Source organism: Lissotriton helveticus, chromosome 5_1 (genome assembly GCF_964261635.1).
Source record: "Lissotriton helveticus chromosome 5_1, aLisHel1.1, whole genome shotgun sequence".
Classification (NCBI taxonomy): Eukaryota; Metazoa; Chordata; class Amphibia; order Caudata; family Salamandridae; genus Lissotriton; species Lissotriton helveticus.
The window spans coordinates 852,608,337-852,625,191 of NC_136065.1; the positions used below are offsets into that span (position 1 = coordinate 852,608,337).

General features: G+C 46.1%; 1 protein-coding gene across 2 annotated transcripts in view; it reads right to left on the reverse strand.

The window, feature by feature from the left end:
- Positions 1-16,855, reverse strand: part of IGSF21 (immunoglobin superfamily member 21) — a 1,341,695-nt gene that overhangs the window by 204,158 nt on the left and 1,120,682 nt on the right. The gene's annotated exons all lie outside the window — the stretch shown is intronic.

The window sequence follows — 16,855 nt, forward strand, 5'->3', positions numbered from 1 at the left end:
TCCTGGAGGATGAGAAAGAGAATCCGCCCCTGCAACTGCATTTACAATAGCAACAATGAGGTGGAAGAAACCCCACCAGTGGACCATCTGTGTCAGGCTTGCAGGTTATTCTCTGACTGCCTGTGGTGCCAGCTACCAGACTCAGGAGCCCTGGTATTCCAGGATACCTCTGTGCTCTTCCTCTATGTCTGCCCCCAGACAGACAGATGCACCAGCAAAACGCTCCGAGTTACAGCTCGTACATACACTGGCAGGCCGTGGCCCACAGGAGCAGAATCTTTATCCACTGTAACTCTGATATACCAGCCGACTGCTTGTCACGTCTGACTCTCCCAGGCCTTTGCAGCTCATAGAAAGCTCAACTGAGATCAGTAAAGCTCCGGAAAAGTTGTTCATTTCTGAAAATTATCTCTTTCCAATGACAAAACTGCCTTGTTCTACTCAATGTGGTAGTGTGTGGGGGGGGGGAGGGTGTGGGAGGGAGTGTGTAAGAAATGACTTTCCCCCCGGGGTTTTCGAGTGAATGGAGAAGCAAGCACAGAAGCCATTGGGGATAGGCTGGGCGAGGGTTGATGGAGTGGCAGGATGGGGGAGGGGCTTTAAGTCATGCTGGTACTCTAACGGTCCCATTTTCCATCAGACGTTTGATCCTGGTAGGAGGCCAAAATGGTTGTTGTTGTTATCCCTGTACACCGAACCCTGTTTTTGGCAGTTGTACAGGGGAAGCACATTCTTTGGGTTCCTATAGGTAGTTTTTAGATGTTTGCGGTATTTTTTCTAAATTTAGTGCTGAGGTGATTGACAATGACAGGAGAGTGGGGGTGTCGACATAGTGGGGTTATAGGTTAGTGAACTGATTAATTATGTGGATGTTGTGTCGCTTTCTTGGCATTGTTTGGATGGTTTAAGTTGCTGCCTCAGGAAGGTTGTGGTAGGAAGTGGAGGAGAGTGGGTTGGAGTGTTGCGTTGTTGGTGTATCCTGCCAGGACGTGGGTTGATGTGGGGAGAGGATCATTACAGTGGTGTGTGAGAGTGCAGTACACCAGTCGGCTTCTGGATCAAAAGTGTTTTCAGAAGACCTTGGGTTCTGGGGTGAATGTTTCTAGCTGTGGGTGTTGGGGAGCTAGGCACGAATGCCAATTCACCAAAAGTCCAGGGGTAGTGGAAGAAGGGATGGGAATGATGGAAGCCCACAGAGAAGTTACAGCATGCCGAGAGACAGAGCATGCGCTGCCTAGGCTCGACCTAAAAAATATGAAAAGTAGAACTGCATTGCGTGATCTCAGTTTATGCTTTCAGCAGTCCTTGAGACCCAGGGTGAATTAGTGCTTCCGTAGCCTCCAGCCCTTCTGCATGAAGGGAGAAAGCAAACATTAGGTGGGTGGGTTCCATTGCTCCTTCTGTGGTTGCAGGCTATAAAGGCGGTCGTCGTCGCCGGCTCTGACGTAGCCCGCACGGCCTGCGTCTACGTCGCCGGCGCCATGTTTAGAATAAAGGCCGCGCGATAAATGTCAGTACATGAAACGTCTTCACTGCCGCGGCGGCGACTCGTGACTGAAATTATCATAGGAGTGTATTTTTGTCATGAAAATGTAAATGTTTGAGCGGGAGCGCCGGAGGAGAGGCGCTCCAGCGACGCTCAATGGAATGTTTGATCAGGACGGCGTCGGCAGGATTAGCACATTTAAAGTCATCCGCTAATCTTCCCTGAGCTCGGCACCGGGGCGCGGGGACCCGCGGCCTGGTAATGACTTGTTGGGAAGCAATCAGAGGGCCGCGTTTTCAAGTCTGCGCGAGGCCCCGAATGTGGGGCCTGGCGTCAGCTTGAAGGAGCGGCGCCTCGAGCGCCGCCATCACACGCCACTCGCCATGGAGCTGGAGACGGAATCCGAAATCGAAGCCTCCTGCCCTGTGCATGCAAAGACACCAGACGACTCTAAGCCACCAAGGGCGCAGAGCTCCACCCGTGGCTTTCTTTTACAAATCAGGGCTTTTAGGTTTCCATTGGATGATGGAAGTCACCGAGGACTGTAACTCCCAGAATGCACTGTGTTGAAATGAAAACACGGTAAAAGAGCACGACGTCCTTGGAGATAATGTATTGTAATAGCGTAATTGTATTTATATAGCGCTTCCTACCCCTGACGAGGCGTCGAAGCGCTTTTGAAGTCCTCTTGTACACTTTCACATGTAGATCATGCTTTGAGTGAAACAGGGTAGGACTGTTCTCTACAGGTGGTTTCAAGGTCACTCTGTGAAGAAGGGTGTCATGTTTCCACTTCTCGGCTTTTATTTATGTATTTTACTAATCATTCTCATCAGGTGCATTAGTCTAGTTTATCCAATAGACTTAACCAAGGAAAGAACGTTCTGAACCCATCAGGATGTGAAATGAAAGCATAGGAGTAGAAATAATGGCTTGCTCTGAGTGGCCTGGCAGTCACAGCACAGGTGACTGCGTCCTGTTCAAATAGGCATTTAGGTACCAGAATGTTTTCAGACTTTTCAATTGGCCATTGGATTTTCTGCTCGGTGATGCACGTTTTCTTTCAGGATGGCACTTTTCTAAGTCATCATGGCACTGTTGCTGGTACTGGACTTACAGTCAACAAGTAATGGCTACCACTATCAGTTGTATTATCTAATTCTGTCGATAAAATAAAACCAAGAATACTGCTACCAGAACGCATTAGGTTGGCCCACAAAAGTGATGGAATGGCAACAGTGTTTGTTGTGACATAGACACAGGTGGTCACTCTATGCTTCTTAATTATATATATTTCACTTTCGGTAAACCAAAAAAATAAAACAGAATTGAAGGATTAATATTCTGAAGCTTAAAACACAGAATTGAAGGATTACAATTGTGGGGCATCCTGCGTTTGCCCATCCCTGACAAAGGGAAGTTGGAATATGGTACAAGAGCTGGTTCCCTGGCATTATTACGGCGACCCGTTGAATCCAAGTCACTGGGGCACACCAATTGCAGGATAGCTTTTTCATCTCGCACATTAGTAAATTATGAAGCAGGAAACTGCTGCCCATCTGATCCCCCTAGACAGGACGAGACTCTAATAGTGCCTTTCCTGCAAATTCTGCAGGCATACAATTGTGGCACAAAGTGGCTCCAAAGGGCGAGGCCAAGCAGGAAAATTGTTTATAGTGAGAATTCAGTTGATGATCCATTCCTGTCTTTTGCCTTCTGGTAATTGTATTCTTGTTTATATCATTATTAAAATCAAGTGTACACGTACCGAAGCAGAAACAAAGAATCTGGCCTGGATGATCTGTTCATGCATCTTCTTGGAAAGGAGGAGCACTTTTGACTCCCGTCTTTAAGGCAAGAGTCTTGGCTTTATCTGATGCACCAGACTGCCTAGTTCCTAGCTCCAACCATTTGCCAGAGTAACCCGCTACTGCTGGATTGGCCTTTCGGTCAGTCTGGCGCTGCAAGATCCCAGCTTGGAAGTTCCAGTGTGCGGGCTTTTTTCTTTTTTGGTCTGCTGGGCTGTGATTGGACCAAACAAAAACAGCCAATGCACATGCCCTTTCAAGTGGGCCCAACTATCAGGGCCAAACTTTTGGCCTGACCGAAAAGCCATCATTCACTGGTACTGGCTGCTCGGCAAGGCTTTAAGTAGGCCGTGTCTCACTGGTGCTGAGCACCAGCAGTTTTTTAGGTCTCGCGACCTATCAATGCGCGCAAGCGCATTGTGCGGAGCGAAAATTCAAGTGCTCGAAATCCTCGTCAAACCAAGGGCTTCTTGCGCTGCGGTTTTCATTAAGATCACGTGAACAAACAAGCACGCGCATTCACGGCCGCACAGCACATCAAAGGGCTTCGCCCAGCGTGCGCTCTGCGGCTTCTCGGCTTCTCCTCCCCAAATTATTCGTGGGTGGCCGGCCGTACTTTCAGTTTCCCGGCAGTTTCCCGGCCGCTCTTGTTTTGCATGTTTTTGTATGCATGTAGAACACGCCTATTATGGTAGCTTTCTATTATTTTGCTCTTCTCAAGTACTTTCTACACCACATTCACCTCATTCAAAATGCTCCTTTTTTAAAAAAAAGAGCTTTGTATGCATCTCTGGATCCTTAGACACAGCGTTCCTTCTTACGTTTGCAGCCGGGTCTTTAGTTCTGCACAGCATGGAAATCTGTGTTTTATAATACCCATCTAAGGTCCCTCAGTTTAATTGCTCTCGTCCAGGCAGATGCTCTTTCTCCTTCCTCCCAGCCACCCACTAGAACGCCCTTCCGTTGGACATTCATGCTCACCCTAGCAGTCATCGCTTTAGATAACGTTTGAAACCCTGGATATTCTTAGTCTGCTTCTTTCTCTAGCTTTCCCTGGTACGAGACGTGATGGCAGCACACTGCACACACAGCATTAATGTGTTCAAACCTAGGACAGATGTCTCCAAAGCTTTGGTGTGGCCAAAAGCTCCCTTTTCCTCAGGTTTGCACCAGGAAGCAAAATCGTGGATGAGAGAAGAAAACGTACGGAAAGCTTCACTTCTTTTGGGCCATAAACTTTCAGGCCGTAGCAGCACTCCTCCCACACCTTTGAAGTGAAGCTTAGCTTCACTTCAAAGGCCCCTGCTGCTTCACACCATCATCGCCGCTCTCCCCGCTCGGCCCCCTCCCCTGCCCGCCGTGTCGCATTTCTCCTCCCCTCCCCTTCTCTGTCTTCCCTCCGTCTTGTTGGTTAAGCATTTCATGAGTCTATATGTTTACCAGCTTTCACCTTCTCTGCTCAAGTGCCCTTCCATATTGCCACCCCTTATACTACTTGTTTCTCTCGTGTACTTCTCCCCCACCCCCGCTCTGTGGGGCTCTCGCCCTTGTGTACTTCTCCCCTACTTCCTAGGTTGCTGTCACTTCCCTGTGTTCTCGATGTCTCGTGTCCTCCTCTCTGGCTCCTGCGCTCTGTGTTCTTCTCTCCTTCGCTCCGTGCGCTCTTCACATTCTATCAGATGTGTTTATTCCCCGCCCCTATGTTATTTCTCCTCCCCCCTCCCCTTCTCTGCCTTCCCTCCGTCTTGTTGATTAAGCATTTCATGAGTCTATATGTTTACCAGCTTTCACCTTCTCTGCTCAAGTGCCCTTCCATATTGCCACACCTTATACTACTTGTTTCTCTCGTGTACTTCTCCCCCACCCCCGCTCTGTGGGGCTCTCGCCCTTGTGTACTTCTCCCCTACTTCCTATGTTGCTGTCACTTCCGTGTGTTCTCGATGTCTCGTGTCCTCCTCTCTGGCTCCTGCGCTCTGTGTTCTTCTCTCCTTCGCTCCGTGCGCTCTTCACATTCTATCAGATGTGTTTCTTCCCCGCCCCTATGTTACATTTTCCCTTCTGCTATGATTTACCACTCCTTGCCCCATCTCTTCCCCCACCCCCGAATTTGGTCCTATGTTAGCAGAGTAACAAAGGACCACAGTCCCATGTTTGTTTAAATTTGTGTTTGCGCTAAAAATCTTAATTTTTTATTTATTGATCTTACTTGTGTCCGCTATTTAGGATCCGTAAATACAAAATTAAAGCAAATGCGCCTGCATCATAACGCTGGCACGTGGCTCTATCATCACATGCACTTTATTATTGTGTTTTTGTTTTACCATTATGGTGTAGACCATCTTCTAAAGACAGGTCTGAAATGTGAGGCCTGTTGGTTTGGCCTGTGCTTGTTTATTTTATTCCTCTAAGTATATGTTTTCATAATGTACAGTCCTGTAAAGTAGGGAAATCCGGCTGATTCGGGAACATTGGGAAAATAATTTTCTTCAACGAAAAAAGTTTGATTAACTGGGCATGTGTATTTTTTTTACGTTCTTGAATAAAGGTTGATTACTTCGACTTGGGGTACTGTTGCTAACAGGGTAGGTCGAAGCCTCGAATCAGGGACGCAGATGATATATTGGTAGGTGATTCGGAAGGCCTGTCCACTGCTTTTCTGCAGACATATTCACTTTCTGTTTTCTATCAACTCTCACTGTAGTTATTCAAAGTGCACACATAACTTTCATTGCTTTTTAACTTGCAAAATGCATCTCACACTGCGGGAGGCCACAATGGCAACTGAAACGCGATCCACGGGAAATTAAACTTTTATCAAAATCAAAGTTGATGTGACATGAATTGGCCTGTTCCTTGTCATTGCTGACTACGTCATTTGGTCACACTTGTTTTTAAATTATGAAAAACAAAGTTTTTACTCTGGCCATAGTTAGTAAATGCGGAGAAAGAGGGAAAAGAGTATCACCGGCTTATAAAAAAAAATTGAACTTTCACATTACTAATATGAACTCGGAGCGCGCACGTATGGTACCTGTAACCGGAGGAAAAAATGTGGAACCCATTACGGCAGCTGCGCGAGCCCAATTTAAACGTAAGCATTCGCTTCCCCCTCCTGCATCACTTCACATGTGCCAGCCCAGCCCTCTCCAAGGGTGCGTTTATTGCCTTGTCTAAAATAACGAGCTGCAGACCTTTCTCCTCGGTTGGGGACCTCCAGCTCCCGGCGCCTCCAGGCTCAGTTCTGATGAAACGCCTGAAAGGGCGCATTCATGCTGCAGGTATAGGCTCACTTGTACATTCCGAAATTCAAACCCTCGATGACGCATGGGATTAGGGGTGCCAAAAGTGTCATTTACAATACCAATCGCTCAAACTTTCCTAATGCGAAAAGTTAAAAGTATGGGCATTGTAAATCACAAAACAAAAAAATAAAATGTCATTTAGAAAACCAATAGCTCAAACTTTCCTACTGCGAGACCTATTGGCAGTGCCAGTGCTTGTTTAAAGGGGTCCTTGAAACGGGTCTCTAGACGTCTCTGCTTTGTGCCCTGGCACAGGCGTCCGTTTTTTTCCGGATTGCAGTGACAGCAGGCACATCTATGTGTGCGTGCTCACACTGCTCACTTCTGACTATTGGAGAAGTTATGGCATGACGTAATACCAGGTGAGCCTTGTAGGGGAAGGCAAATCCTTTAAAGAGAGTCATTTTATCTCTCGATTTCCCTTCTCGTTTTGAAACTCAGGATCAGCAACATTGTGATGGTGTCACCAAGGCTTTAAGTGTAAGCTTTTTCAATATTATATACAAGCCACAGTTGTTGCTTATTTATTTTATGCAACTTACAACCATTGACAAAGCCAATAGTAGTGACTTATAGGTATGATGTTACTTGTATCATATATCGGGATGCAATGGCAGAAACAGCAAAATACAAGTCGGGTGGCACACTATGCTAAGGACAGATTTTTAGCTTATGTATGTTTTAAGCCACACCCTTAATTAGATTGGTCACGCCCCTTTGAGAGACTTCCCAGTGTTTTTATCGCACTTAAAGCCCTGCTGCTCAGTACTGGTTATGAAATCTCCCCTTTTTCTAGGCAGCAGCAGATAGTGAGCCTGCAGCCTGGAAGAGGCATTCTTTTTTCCAGAACCTTCTAGGTATAAGCCCTGTATAATTAAACACAATTCTTTCTTCGCCCACCTACACCTCCACGCAGAGTCACCGACCTATTTAAACAAGTGTCTCACTTCATTAAAAGGAAGACTCCTCTCACCCTCGCCGTGCTGTCCTTACAAATCATGAGCCATTATTTTGTCAAAATGTCCCTTCCAGGAGCGACTTCAATATTTAATGAGAAACACTGCGTAGTATGGCTTCCTCAGCACTTATGAATAATTTGTGTTTGATCTCTCGGCGATGGGCTTGAGAAGCCAGTCTGCAACCTTGCACCATGGCGCCCCGTATGGGGACATCTCCGCCTCTTCAGTCTCCAAGGACACGAGGAGAACGTCATAGGGTGTGCACAGTATTTCACAGTAGTGACTCTTGTCCCGCAAATCACAAAACAAACCCACCACAGGCAGTGGTTTAGGGTGGCTGGGTGTCATTGGTGGATGCCTCAAGGTTCATTTCTGCTGGGGGTCAGTTATCAGTTGGGGCCATTTAGTAGATGTTCTAGCTTAATATATATTGGATATGACGCTCTTTAGCTCCCTACCTGTGCTAGCACACTTGAGGCTGCTTAGTGTCAATAAAGGCTCCCTTGCACCATGGTGCAAGGGTGCCTGTATTATGGGCAGGATGTTTTTTGTGCAGGAAGGAATACCTTCTTATGAAAAACAATCTTAACCCCTTCTCTGCTGCTGTCGCAAGCACTACCTCGCTGGTGCTGCGAACGTTCAACGGCTGACACGGCCCGCCCATTTCGCGGAACCGCCGCACTGCTGCGAAATTGCGGCTAAGGGGTTAAGGGGCAATTTCTTTGTTCTATGTGTCATGCAGAATGCAACAGGCATAGAAAGAATGAGTAAGAAGGAGAAAGGCTTAGCAAATCTGGGTCCTGGTTCAATAACTCAATTTAAGTACAGTCAAAAGAAAAAACAAATTGTTTACTAGAACCGAGCTTCCCCTGCCAAAGAGAGAAGTTAAAAGACTAATCACTAGCTACTTATCTCAAATATCCTGGGGTATAGCAGTGCTTAATTTGTGCCAGTGATTGCTGGCAGGCACCAATCGCACCCATTTCTGGGGAATGGACTGTATTTCTCATCATTATATTTTTACCCTGAGAAAGAGAGAAAGGGTAGAATACATCAGAAATAAAGAAAAAGGAACACAAAATAGAAAAACTGTGACAAAGAGAAAGTATGGATAAAAAACATTAGACTGAGAGAAAGATTTGAGACGTGTAGAGTGGCGGAAGAAAGAGGTATGTAGTGGAATCAAGACAAATCAAACTTAGCACTTGGCAATGCTGGTATAGAACAGCACCGGCGACGTACTTCTATGGACACCTTTGAGCCTCGCACTTATATTACTTTATTTCTTTACAAATTAAGCACTTTAGCACCCAGTCTTTAAGAGGCTTTTTAACATAACATTTGTCAATGGTGCTTTTCTATTCAAATCTGGTGACTATTTCGCAGAGGTCAAAGTAGGCAGGATCTTAGGGCATGAAGTGCCCATCCTTTATTAATTTGATAAAAACAATTCCCCTACTTGTCTTAAAACAAAAGACAATCATCCCAGACAGTACATTTCTAAAGTTGAGACGCCTCAGCTGAAGTGGATGGGAGGGAGTCTCTTGTGCTGTGAAGCCGAGGGAGGGACAGACAGCTAAACAAGAAACTAGCCTTCTTGCTAGGATGTCTGCTGCCTGAAAGAAATGTAAATATGAGAAATAGGTTAATCTACAAATGTAAAGTCTGCTTGGAAGTGATATTGGTTTTAATTAATGTATGTTCACTTGAAGCTTCCTTAGGGCAAAGATGTATTCCTTTTGAGTGGAATTGCAAGGGTGTTGCCAACTGACCTGCAGAGTGCATGCTTTTAATAGACACATAAAAAATGTTTGCGCTGGCTTTATTCTGAATATTACTAAAATCTGCATTTTAGATGCACTTTTATTGACTCTTATATGTAAATATTTTTTGTGCATTTTGTGGAAGCTATATCATATTAATTTCTATCTAATACTATCTTATCTTATCTACCTTATATTCAAGGCCACTGGAATTATGCGATAAGGGAGGGCCAAATTAAATGGCTGGGTTGAGTAAATTATACGTCAAGAAAAGGCCAATTATGCGGCACATTTTGTGCTAGTATTACTTCATTATTTTGGCATTTATAAACTTGTTAACATAGTTTGGGCATTAGGTGCACCTCATTAGTACAATTTTGACACCCAAATATAACAATAAGCGACTGAAAGGTGACCAATCAAACTTTGCAAAGGGCCTTCCACTGCGAGGCAGCATGTGTCACTGCGTTCTTAGTCACTTCTGAACCATTTGAGCTATTAACAAACATTTTTTTTGTAGAAATCTGCAGCTTGTGCATTAGATGATGGATTATATGGCAAATGCAGGAAATATATAATTATGCGAAAATTGCAGCGCAAACGCATAAAACCCGTGACCCTGCTTATACTGCATATAATGCAAACCTAGGATAATGACTTAGGTGTTCACAGTGCTTTCAGTCACAGGCTGGGAACTCATAAAACTAACAACACACATATCACTTTTCCCCACTGCACCAACAGAATTAGATTCTGTGGGTCTGTTCCATCCAAAAACGTGCACTAGTCACATTAACCAATGGAGATTTCATAACATAAAATAGCGCATCTCTCACTGACTAGTTTAACCTGAATTTATTTTTCATTTAAGGTGTGCGTTATTTATATGCTGTTACCTCAAGGTGAAAGACCAACAAATAAGTGAAGAATATTTTAATCTTTTTAGCCACGCCTTTGATCCCGCCCCTCCGCTCACTGATCCCACCCCATCATACTCAGGACCACAGTATCTATACATTATTCAAGGCACTTATACTTCCTCTGTTTTGTAATAGATCGGGAATTTCCCTACCAGTACATCCCGAAAAAGGGAATGTGGCCTAGCGGCTTGGGCGGTCGACCTCAGAGCTAGGGGAACCGGGTTCGAGTCTCGGCAGGCTCCCTCAACATTCTGTGATTCTGGGCAAATCACTTAATCTCCCCGTGCCTAACAAAAATGAATGCGTCTGTCTGTCACAAAATTGGTACTCATGTAAAACGCTCTGATACCTTCGGGTCTAATTCGTGCTATATAAAACTCCACAAAAAAACAAGCATTGAAAATGCAATAGGTCTCGCAATAGAAGAGTTTAACATTTTTCGTTTTGCAAATGGATGAGTGGCGTTGCGTGGATGAGTGGCGTTGCGTGGATGAGTGGCGTTGCGTGGATGAGTGGCGTTGTTTGTGTGAGTGGCGTTGTTTGTGTGAGTGGCGTTGCGTGTGTGAGTGGCGTTGCGTGTGTGAGTGGCGTTGCGTGTGTGAGTGGCGTTGCGTGTGTGAGTGGCGCTGTTGTTTGAGTGGCGCTGTTGTTTCAGTGGCGTTGCGTGTGTGAGTGGCGTTGCATGTGTGAGTGGCGTTGCGTGGTTGAGTGGCGTTGCGTTGTTGAGTGGCGTTGCATGTGTGAGTGGTGTTGCGTGGATGAGTGGCGTTGCCTGTGTGAGTGGCGTTGCGTGTGTGAGTGGCGTTGCGTGTGTGAGTGGCGTTGCGTGTGTGAGTGGCGTTGCGTGGCTGAGTGGCGTTGCGTGGGTGAGTGGCATTGCGTGGGTGAGTGGCGTTGCGTGGTTGAGTGGCGTTGCGTGTGTGGCGTTGTGTGTGTGAGTGGCGTTGCGTGTGTGAGTGGCGTTGCGTGGTTGAGTGGCGTTGCGTGGTTGAGTGGCGTTGCGTGGTTGAGTGGCGTTGCGTGGTTGAGTGGCGTTGCGTGTGTGTGGCGTTGCGTGTGTGAGTGGCGTTGCGTGGATGAGTGGCGTTGTTTGTGTGAGTGGCGTTGTTTGTGTGAGTGGCATTGCGTGTGTGAGTGGCGTTGCGTGTGTGAGTGGCGTTGCGTGTGTGAGTGGCGTTGCGTGTGTGAGTGGCGCTGTTGTTTGAGTGGCGCTGTTGTTTCAGTGGCGTTGCGTGTGTGAGTGGCGTTGCATGTGTGAGTGGCGTTGCGTTGTTGAGTGGCGTTGCGTTGTTGAGTGGCGTTGCATGTGTGAGTGGTGTTGCGTGGATGAGTGGCGTTGCCTGTGTGAGTGGGGTTGCGTGTGTGAGTGGCGTTGTGTGTGTGAGTGGCGTTGTGTGTGTGAGTGGCGTTGCGTGTGTGAGTGGCGTTGCGTGGCTGAGTGGCGTTGCGTGGGTGAGTGGCATTGCATGGGTGAGTGGCGTTGCGTGGTTGAGTGGCGTTGCGTGTGTGAGTGGCGTTGTGTGTGTGAGTGGCGTTGCGTGTGTGAGTGGCGTTGCGTGGTTGAGTGGCGTTGCGTGGTTGAGTGGCGTTGCGTGGTTGAGTGGCGTTGCGTGTGTGTGGCATTGCATGTGTGAGTGGCGTTGCGTGTGTGAGTGGCGTTGCGTGGCTGAGTGGCGTTGCGTGGCTGAGTGGCGTTGCGTGGGTGAGTGGCGTTGCATGGGTGAGTGGCGTTGCGTGGATGAGTGGCGTTGCGTGTGTGAGTGGCGTTGTGTGTGTGAGTGGCATTGCGTGGTTGAGTGTCTCGTCTTCATAAACGTTGGACAGAGTAGCGGATTGCCTCGTTGACAAAGGCCACATAAATTAGACAAACGGAAATCCAGGTAAGCACACACTGACACAAGAACTGAACAGAAAAAGACAAGCATGCACATGCATTAAAGGACATACACACAAGCCTATGAAAACACATACAATGCTAAACTAAAGCACTAGTTTGTCAGATGAGACGTTATGCAAACCTTCTTTACACAGTAATCCCGCACCAAAATTAAATAGCAGGGCTAGATTTTCCTAGAGGTTAGAGAAGCTATGTGGCCTTTAATTGAGATAGATGGCCGCGTATGACAACTCCATGTTTGTTCTGGAGTGGTTTATTGTCCCAGGAGAGCCGCAGAGTCTCATGTGAAGCAGAGGGTTGAGGAGTGTCCGCATTTTGGCAGCCCCTTTATAACAAGCATGAGATGGGACCCGAAAACACTGGAATGAGAAGGGGCTGAAAGGAGCTAGTGACAGAGTTCAACTGGAGGAGAGGTGGGCAAAAACAATGAAAAGGTGGACAAGGGAGGAGAGAAGGAAAGGTGACAGAACTGCTGGAGGAGCAAAGAGGAGAAAAGAAATGCGACACGGCGGGCAGGGGAGGGGGCGGAGCGGGTAAAAAAACAAGTGGGAGGGAATAGCTCTCGGCATTGCTGGGTGGGCGGGGGAGCAGGAGTCTGTGGTGTGAGAGACAAATGTTGGTGTGTGAGGCTGCCTTTCAAGTCGGGTGGGGGAGAAGGTAGTCTAAATGCGACAAATGGTAGTCTGGTGCGAGGCGGGGGAGGGGGAGCAGGGTAGCAAGCGGGAGTGGGAGAAATAAGTAGGGTCGGGGAGTTTGTTCGCATATTTGCAAAGGAAACTGCAATAATATATTTTCAGTAGTTTAATGTGAAAACAAAAATGGAGAAGAGAGAACAGAAATCATAGTTAGCTGCCCTATGGAAACAGATGGGCTTTCAGGTTGCATCAGAACACTGATAAACTACTTTCCTCGTGAAGAACAGAAGGGAGTTCATTCCATAATTTGGGGGTCCAAGAAGAATAAGTCACGACCTCTTAGTCTAGTCCTGAGAATTTCAAGGAATAGATGAAAATTCTGAGCAGGTAAGCGTAATAATGCACACAGAAGAGTAGATCTGAAGTTTGTCTGGAATGTAATTCGGTCTAGTGCCATAGAAAGCTCGATGAGAGAATCAGAGGCCTTTAAATACAAACAGCAGCTAAAGCGGAAGCCAGTGTAAGCAAGAAAAGACGTGCAGATGCTGGAGAATAACAAGGAAGTTTAAGCAGAATGGCTGTTGTGCTCTGCGCAATTTGAAACTGGTTTACAACATAAGGAAGAGCACCCAAGTAAAGAGTTGCCATAGTCCAGGCCACGTGATAAACTAAGTGCGTTGACCACTGTTTTCTGACAGCTGAGAGGAAGGAGATGAGGGTTTTCGGAGGACCTGAACACAATAACAAGAATGGCAAAGAACAAATAAAGCAAAAAATAAAACGGACCCGACCAAGCTAAGATTTATGGAGGTAAATCTTTCGCGTCGTCAGTGATGAGGGAGGGAGGCGAGGGAGGGAGGAGAAATACGAGACGGCCTGCTGGCCGTGAGACGTGTGAAGCAGGGGGCGGGGGGAGCGGCGTTGGCTCAACAAGCTGTGATTATGGGCAAATCACTCAATCTCCGGAGAGAGTAAAAAAATTAACTCGTCTTTCTGTAATGTAACTGGTGCTCAGGTAAAGCGCCCCAATACCTTCGAGTCAGTTTCACGCTATATAAAAGGTCCCCAAAAAAGTCACATATTCTTATAATTCTTCAATGTCTTCTTTTCATCAAGTAACCTAAAGTCAAAAACTGCTTTTACGCCGACATCAATACAGCATTTCCACTACACTTCGAGTGCTGTTTACGGCGCTATTCCAGGTGTCGTTAAATCAAGCGGCAGCTATGGGAATATAAAGCTACAGGCGATTAGAGCAGTCTCAAGCATTTGAAGCAGGATGCTTTAAAGTCAGCGGAGTTCACTTTTGCGTCTCTATGTACTTGCTCTAAAAAGACCGGGGGCTGAGCAAAAGTAAAATTACGCCGGTGTAATTTGGAAAAAATTGTAAAACTATACCATGTTGAGTAATTATGCAGCAGTTCGCTACAAAATTATATCACAGGAACAACATGAACAAACAGAACGCAAGCAGCTGTTCGCACCAAATTTATTTTTTCATCTTTTTTGTGCAAAATGTGTTCTTTCGCCAGAATTGACACCGGGATGCATTATGCAATAAAATAAAGCACAAAATAAAAGATCTGCATTTTATGTAATCACGTATGGCTTTCTCAAAGTTTAGATTTCGAAACAAATATTCGGAATTGAATTAGTCCACTGACTACCATTAAAGTGGTTGATTTTGTAACAAGTGAAAGCACTGCCATTGCTAGAGTGAAGGCTAGCATACGAAGTGGGGAGAGGAAGGGCTCCTAATGGGAAGTGGAGACGGGGAGAAATTGAGAAGAAAGCTGAGCAGGGAGGGTGTTATTGCGGCTATCTGATTGCCCGAGGGGAGGAGAAATGCCGTCCTGAGGCAGAGCACACGCTGAGAAATAATGTGATGGGGACCGAAAATAATTACCATAACCCTGCGATGAGGACAAGTACCCTTTACGACGAAGGAAGTCGGCAAAGCAATTCACCGGCCACAGTGTGTGACATGTGCCTTCATCCCGACATACACTGAGAGTGCAAGCGCTCGTGTATAGAGTAGCGGATGGTGTATGAATGCGATAAAAGCGGATATGGAAGAACGCTACATTAAACAAGACGGAGGGATTAAACAAGACGGAGGGAGAGAAGGGGAGGGGGGAGGAGAAATGAGACACGGCGGGCAGGGGAGGGGGCGGAGCGGGGAGAGGGTGTTAAAGCAGCCGGCTGAGGGAACTGATGTGCACGAGCTTTTAAGCTCAATGCACATGCGCATTGAGCTTAAAAGTCACGGGCACTGCAAGGAATCGCCACGATTCCTTGCAAGTTAGTTAAAGAGTGGTTAAGCCCCAATAGTCTCGCAAGCTCGATGCGCATGCGCATCGACAGGCGAGACCTAAAAAGTGCTTCCAATCTGTGGAAGTTGGTACTTCATTCCAACTTTCCAACATGGTGCTTGTTGGATAGTTGCTTCTTACTGAGCATCAAGATGAGTTAATTTTACATTTTTGTTTGTGCTTTAGTTCCACTATATCATCCCACCGAGTCAATTGCATTTTGAAAACCAACACCCTTGCTAGGATCATACAATCCACCTAGGTGGTTATATAGACCAAGGAGCCTTGGCTACCACGGTAGTGTTTCAGACATTGCTCATCTTTAGATGCATACAGACTCACCACTGGTGTGTTGATATTTAACAAATATGAAACTCTGAGATAGTTTGGACGAGCCCAACATTGCCTTTAGGAGAACTCCAACTCGACCTAACACTTTGAGGCAATACGGTTATATTTCACCATACTGACCCCAATTTCATCGGAGGCACTACACCACAAAAATTATATTGTGGGAGACTACATCAAAAGGCAGACTTGTACATTATTTTTTCTACCTTGCCATCAACCACCACAACTCTAACCTTACGCCCAATAACGTTGAATTTGTATCTATTGTTTTTTAAGTATTGCTTTTTAACCTTTCCGTTTAAGTCTCAGTTTAGTCTGTATTTGGATTGTTTTATTTTTTATTTTTATTTTTCTAACATTCCCCTCTAAAAGAATGTGTGTATGATGACGTGAAAATGTGCCCCTTCGGCGATCTGCTAATTTGGACAGTGAGTTTGCCTAGTGACGTGGGATGTGAAACTTCAACATATTAGTTTCTTAAGATTTTGACAACTCCTTCTGTGAGCAGGAGAGCTCATCTGGCTTTACAGCGAGGCAGTGTTTTTAATGGCCGTGGTTGAGCATTTGTAACCTGTGTGTTAACTAGCTTTCTTGACACTTTATTCTCGACAGAGCTATGGTGGACTCACACGTGGGGTCACTTGGCTGTGGTGAATGAGAAATGACAATCTTTGTCACCTCCAATTGAAAAACTAGTCTCACTTATGAGTCTCACACCCTGGAACAACCTCTTTGTCACTCAGACCCAGTTGTCTCATAGGCTTGCTTGTGGTCTCACAGAGGGCATGTTTCTGAAGATTCATCCACTTTTGATGCACAGTGGTAGAGGTTATCACCAGGGCTTTAAGTGGGATGAAGAAAACTGGGGGGCCTCTCAAAGGGGCGGGGTCAATGCAATGAAGGGCGTGGCTTAAACACTTAAGCTAAAAATCTGTGCTTAGCATAGTGTGCCACGCGACTTGTATTTTGCTGTTTCTGTCATTGCATCCAGATATATGATACAACAAGTAACATCATAACTCCAACAAGTCAGGTACTCTCCCCACTTCACTGGGGAAAAGAGTTGGCCTAACGGCTCCTGTGGTCGACCTCGAATCTGGGGGACTGGGTTTGAGTCTCGGCAATGATGCTGAACATCCTGTGATTCTGGGCAAATCACTTAATCTCCCCGTGCCTAACAAAAATGAATGTGTCCTCATGTTAAGCAACTTGGTGCTATGTACAGCGCTCTGATATCCGATTTGGGTCAAGTTCGCGCTATATAAAACTGTTAAAAAAAAAGTCAGGACTATTGGCTATGTCAATGGTTGTTAGTTGCATAAGATAAATAAGCAGCAACTATGACTTGTATATAATATTGAAAAAGCTTCCCCTTAAAGCCCTGGTGACACCACAACAATGTTGCTGCTCCTGAGTTTCAAA